The following is a 6052-nucleotide window of genomic DNA, read 5'->3' as shown; positions in this document are numbered from 1 at the left end:
TGCTCCATCATTCCGCACGTCACAGTAAGTAAACGGAACGTCCTCGGCCACCAACAGCTTCCTGTTGCACAGCATTTTACAGCTGCATCTGCCACTTTTGCTGCATGTTTTTACTTCTCTCGGTCTTTCGCTCGCTCTTTGGCTCTTTTTTTTATTATTTCAAAATCCTCTTCAAACTCATTAGTGGCCGGAGCGGCTACTCCATCTTCGTGGTGGAAATTAATTCCTTTCCCCCGAGTGACCACCACTCTCGAGGCTGTGCCGTGCGCTACTTCATCAGCAAACACCAGCATTCTTGGCCTTCTCATCGCCTACCATTCCGATAGGGCCGGGCAGGGCTTTTATTTATTTTATTTAACATTCTTCCAACCAAACACTTTAACGCTGCGACGCCTGCTGCGACTGTTCCGAGAATTCCGCCCCAGGCCACCAACCCTGGCCAACCTTTCGCGCCATTGCTTCTTCCACCAAAGTTTGCTGCTTAAGGACGATCATCAATCATAGTCACACGGAGGGTGGAGCGGTCGCATATGGTTTTAGCGTACGTTGGCGTGAAAGTTTGGCATCGTCCCGAGGGAGACCAGTAACTCCGAGCTGTACCGTCGTCAACGGAGGTTGCGCGCTGGATGACATTTTTGCTGAAAAATGCTGTCAAAGTCAGCTCGCTCGCCACCTCACCGTGATTGACTTTAATTTCCCAGTGCACACAATCCCAATCACAGCCACCAATTCCACAGTCACTGCATCGCCGTTCAGTGCTCGGTTTGAGAGTCGTGCCAAGGGGACACGAACAAGCACACAGAGAGGATGAAGATAAGCGAGTTGGAAGCATTTTCTCCCGCTGTGAAACGAATGCGAAAACTAGTTCAAGGTCACGTGCCACAACAACTGCCACTGGTTCGCACACACATCGCCGAAAAACTCTCCATTCTGGCCACCACGGCACCGACACACGGCTATCACCATCGCCACTACTATCACCAAGGGAGCACCAAAATGATGCAAAAGGTAGGCGAAAGGGCCAAAAGGGGATTGCAACGCGGCGCTGGTGCTGCTGCGTCCTCGTGCTGCATACATAACAAGTGAATGGTGGTGACCTCAACCTCGACCGGAAGCAGCACAGATGTACGGACGGGCATTGCGCTATTGCTTTTCTCACCGACACATACACGAGCGCGCGCGCGTTTCTGAAATAATAATACACAAGCCGGATGGTGACGCATTCCATCAAGAAGGAGAGGAAGGCATTCTGCTAGCACGTCACCACGGTCACACCAGCGATTTTCAATGTCACACACATTGCCAAGGATACGCCAAGTTCCGGTTTGCTGGGATGTGTTTGCTTGGCCTGCCCCGTTTCTATCATCAGCCTCTCACTATTATATCGCAGCATTGCGTCATTGTGCTGCTGCTGCTGCTGCTGCTGCTGTTGCTGCTGCTGCTGCTGCCACTTACAGATACACAGAATGACAGGCCTTAGGCCCTTGCACCCTCAGCACCTCACAATCAGAACACGTGAGCATAAAAACCACAAAAAACAATCGGTGCACTTGGTTCGCGCGGTAACCAAACACCACCACACCAACACGTTGTGATGTCCGGAACGATGTGCTAAATGGCGTATCCTTAGAGCGTATCGGAATCATAAACGACGCATGAATAACCAGTTTCTTCTTTCCGCATCAGGTCTTCAGTAACCGACCGTTGAGAGAGAGAGAGAGAGAGAGAGAGAGAGAAAGCGCACCGTCCTTTCTTTCGTTCTTCGTTATCGTAGCAGCAACACATCCGCGAATTCCAACGAAAAAAAAACACGAACAAAATCGCGTCACCATGCGTCTCCATCGCACGGAGGAAAACACTCGGACGCTGAGGCACGTGCGCGGGAAAATTCCATTAAAATTCCGTCCACCATCGATGCCACGATTCGGAACAAGAAACTGCACCACACCAAACTTTGTGACACTAATAGCTTCGTCAGAGGAAATCGGCGAAATGCAAACTCAAGGTACGATGCAGTAAAGTGCATCCAGTGTCGCCGTCGTTGTCGTCGTGATGCACACCGTAAAGCACAAAAACGCGCTGCAGTCGCTGCATTCCCAGTGCTCCGGAGCAGCACTTGAGCGTACGAGTGACGGTTCCCGTGGAGTAATGCAGTCCTGTGATCCGCACCAAATCTACATCTCGACTAAGGCGTACCGATGGGAGGACATTATGCCGCTGCCGAGGCGAGCATCGTCTACTCTGCTCTGTGGTGAGAGGTGAGACCTTTCACTGAACTCTCTCTCTCTCTCTCTCTCTCTCTCTCTCTCTCTCTCTCTCTCTCTCTCTCTCTCTCTCTCTCTCTCTCTCTCTCTCTCTCTCTCTCTCTTCTTGGGTTCCAAGCATGAGGAAGATTGTTTTTGACATTTTTGCTCAAAGCACGCCAGCGTGGAGTCGTTGCTCCTTCTATCGGATCCTCTCGGGCACTCAAGCGGCAACAATTCGAGAGTTTTGAGACATTAAGCGAGAGAGAGAGGAGAGAAAGGGTCCCTCTACCTTTGCTGTGATCACGTGTGCCATCGACCTGTGCAGCATATGACGTTGACAGTCGAACCTACGCGCGTTCGCCACGAGAAGCAGAAGCACTGGGACAGAAATTCAAGAGAAGAGCGTGATACGTCTCTTCCAAACTCATGCTCGTGAGTTCCAGCATAGCGGTGGGGGAGATGTAAACAAATATAGTAAGCATGGATTCGCGTGCGCTGGCACTTGCGTGCGCGAGTACTCAGCTGTGGCCCAACATGTGAGCGAACGTTTTTGGCGCTCGATTTGCCACCAACATGACATGCGCTTTGGCAATGCGATGCGAAGAGCCGAAGGAACGAGCTGTTCCAAGTGTTTGAAACACGAGAGCGAGCGAGTGTTCCTCCGTGTTGGTGGCTACACTGTAAAGCAAAAGCGTGATATGCTGCTCCTGGAGGCTACGGCGGAGTATTAAGGGTTAAAGTCATTCTTATCAATTAGTGTTACATGGAGAGAATGCTATCAGAAGATGTCATATTTGTTTTATTGAAATTATGATCATCAGATTAGCAGGCATGGCATGGCTTTCGAGACGCATATCCTAATGGTGATTATTGTGTTTCTTGCAATTCATTTTTGACTTTTAATTACTTTTTAATCTGTTGCGTTTGTTAACGTACTGTAGAACCCTGATTTGACAATCCTTAGCCACACATTGAACAGCTTACAGCAAAATTGTTAATTAAAATACCTCTCATTTCGTTGCAGCAAAACCGTCACAACAACCACAATCGGTTAGGGAAATTAGATTCGCTGTACTGCTCGCAGGCATTTGCAATCCATAGCCACATCATTCGAAACCGCGACCAAACGGGCAACGAAATACCAAACAATTTCACAATAAATGCAGACGCTCGATTGCTCACGAGCAATCAACTAATCAACCACCGGACCAGCACCGCAGGGGAATGAAATTTTACGCAAAGAGAGCTATAGAATCCCCGTCACGGTCTGCGTAATCTGCTTGTTGCAGCCAGCCCGCCGTATGAAGATGGATAGAACAATCTCCCGGATTACTTGGAGGTTCCGAAGTCCCTCATCCACCGTTTTAGGTTTGAAAAATGATCCTTCGTCCTTCTTGGAACACCTGAACGGCGCGGGGTGATTGGAACCTTCCCGAGCACACTCTCACGCAGCTTAGAAGAGTCTCGTAACGGAACGTTCAACTCTCTGAATGCTGGGGGGGATGTGGATGGTGTGCTTGGTGGGTGGAGAAGCATGAAAACACATTCATCTCGCTTCACGTTGACTTGCTGACAGCTTCACGTGGACATGGTGCACCCAACCGTCGGTAGAACGGCGCTGGCACAGGTGAAGTGAGGTGATGATGTGAATGAATCCCGAGACACAGTCGAAGCGCATTTCATCCTTCTTAACCTGGTCTACACCATCACGCCTCGGTCCGGGGCAATCATTGACCGAAACACCTTAAACCACCCACGCGTTACCCACCCACAACCCACCAGGTGCTTTCAACAAGCGATTTCAAGTGAAGCGAAACTCAAAATTCTCGGATGGACTCGATTCTCGGTGAATCTGGTGGAGGTGGCGAAAGGTAGAACAGAACCCGAAGCAGCAAAAACCGTTGTCCCTCGCTCGAACGAGCGATTGTGTCTCCAGCTCGGCGAAGGCGTACGTACCACACACAGGTCATGTGGGACGAACAAACTCTCTCTCTCTCTCTCTCTACGGAATCCAGGGATCCTGGCGAATGAATGAAAAGCCCCCCCTGGGCTCCTCATCGGTTAAAGGTTGCATGCTCCAGTGCGCGAAAAGAGCGCGAGAGAGAAAGAATAAGAAAGGGAATAAATTCGTCGAATCGTCCGTCCAGTTCGTCCTCCAAGAGACACCGAAACGTCCTTGAACTTTGGCAAGGTTTGTCCCGCGCAAGAGCGAACCCAAACCACGAATAGAACGAACAGAAGCAGTAGCACAAGCAGGCCATGGGACCTCAGTAGACACAGGAGAGATCAAAAGCGAAGGAACAGCAGCAGCAGCAGCAGCACCGGAGCTAATAAATAGAGGCAAGATTAACGAAAAGTCGAAGCAAGGGCTTTATCAGCTGGGGCAAAACGTCGATTAAACGACTCTCACTCGCTCTCTCTCTCTCTTTTTCTCTAGCCATTTCTTTCCCTCTTACATACGAACCAAAGATAGGACTACAGTTTGCGCGTTGGCGCGATGTAATGCCCGAAAGGACCGAAGAGCTCCCAGGATAGAAGCTGGGGAGGCAGAAGACGGAGCGTAAGAAGAGGAAAAGAGGACAGCATAAATGTTGATCACGTACCAGCCATTCACCGGTAGAACATACACAAGCACACGAACAAACCTCGAATGGCGTTGATAATGTTCGCTGTGCGTCGCCCAACGGCCAGGCCTCCGGGTGTGCGTGGGCCCCTAGAGCCTCACACAGGATGTCTCCTTTCTCTGGGATCTCCACCACCTCTTCTGGGCCACCAGGGCAACATATACGCGCCGCAGGATGTTGTATGCTTGGGTTCTACATAGACGCACAGATAAAGAGAAGGAGAGAGAGAGAGAGCGTGAGCCTGATTGTGGTGTGGGTGTATGTGTGTCAAACACATGGGCGTCCCAGCGTCCTTTTCTTTATGCTTATTTATGCTCATTTCTGCCTTTCGTCCCACCTCATCATCAGCCTCCGCCCCCTCGCGATGGTGATCCTCGCATTGATTGTTTCTGGACCTGAGGACCTGCGGGACGGAGGATTCGCTCTCTTTTCAATCTCTATCCGGGAACCACTGCCTACACTCGGTGCGTTGCTGTGGCACGAGGAATGGCGGGGTGGATTACAACACCGACCACCTTCCGCACGCCCGCACGGCGTCTATACGGGCTTAGCGTGACCACAATCTTGAGAAGGGAGCACTCCGTAGTGGCGCGGTGGCCCAGGCCAACGGTGGACCGGCAACGGAATGTAGCTAATGAGATGGAAGGAAATTGTGCAGTGCTGTGCTGTGTCCCGCGCAGCTGTGACTTCGAATTTCCCTTTTTCACTCGCAGCTTCATCGCAGCTTCCACTCGACTGCTTTGGGCTTCGATTTTTCTATGCCCAAGGAGTCGCCCGTGCTCGGCGATGGTTTCCAAGAAATGTTATCAATAGAAAGCGACATGTGTGTGTCCTTTTCGCTTTTAAAGGTGCGTGGCTCCCGTCTACTTTCTTCTCCCTCCCACGGGATACGAGCGCATAACGGATTTATGATGGATGAGTGACGCGCGCGTTGAACCGTGCAACGTGCGTGTTAATGGATGTATCGCCAAGATACTGCTGCTCTGCTACGCTCCATTTAACGGCAAGAACGGGAATGACACGATGACACGATGCACACACCAGCTTAAAGGTGAAGCTCACACGAGATGGAGCTTTAAGTTTATCCTCACGAGGGACCGCGGGCCAATCCGAGCGTTCGGTACGATGGAATTAATTTCATATCCGGCCATCCGGGATGCTGGTGGGCTCCGGGTTTTCGTA

The sequence above is a fragment of the Anopheles aquasalis genome, chromosome 3, assembly GCF_943734665.1.
Source record: "Anopheles aquasalis chromosome 3, idAnoAquaMG_Q_19, whole genome shotgun sequence".
In the NCBI taxonomy this organism is placed as follows: domain Eukaryota; kingdom Metazoa; phylum Arthropoda; class Insecta; order Diptera; family Culicidae; genus Anopheles; species Anopheles aquasalis.
Note: the sequence above shows the minus strand (reverse complement) of the source record.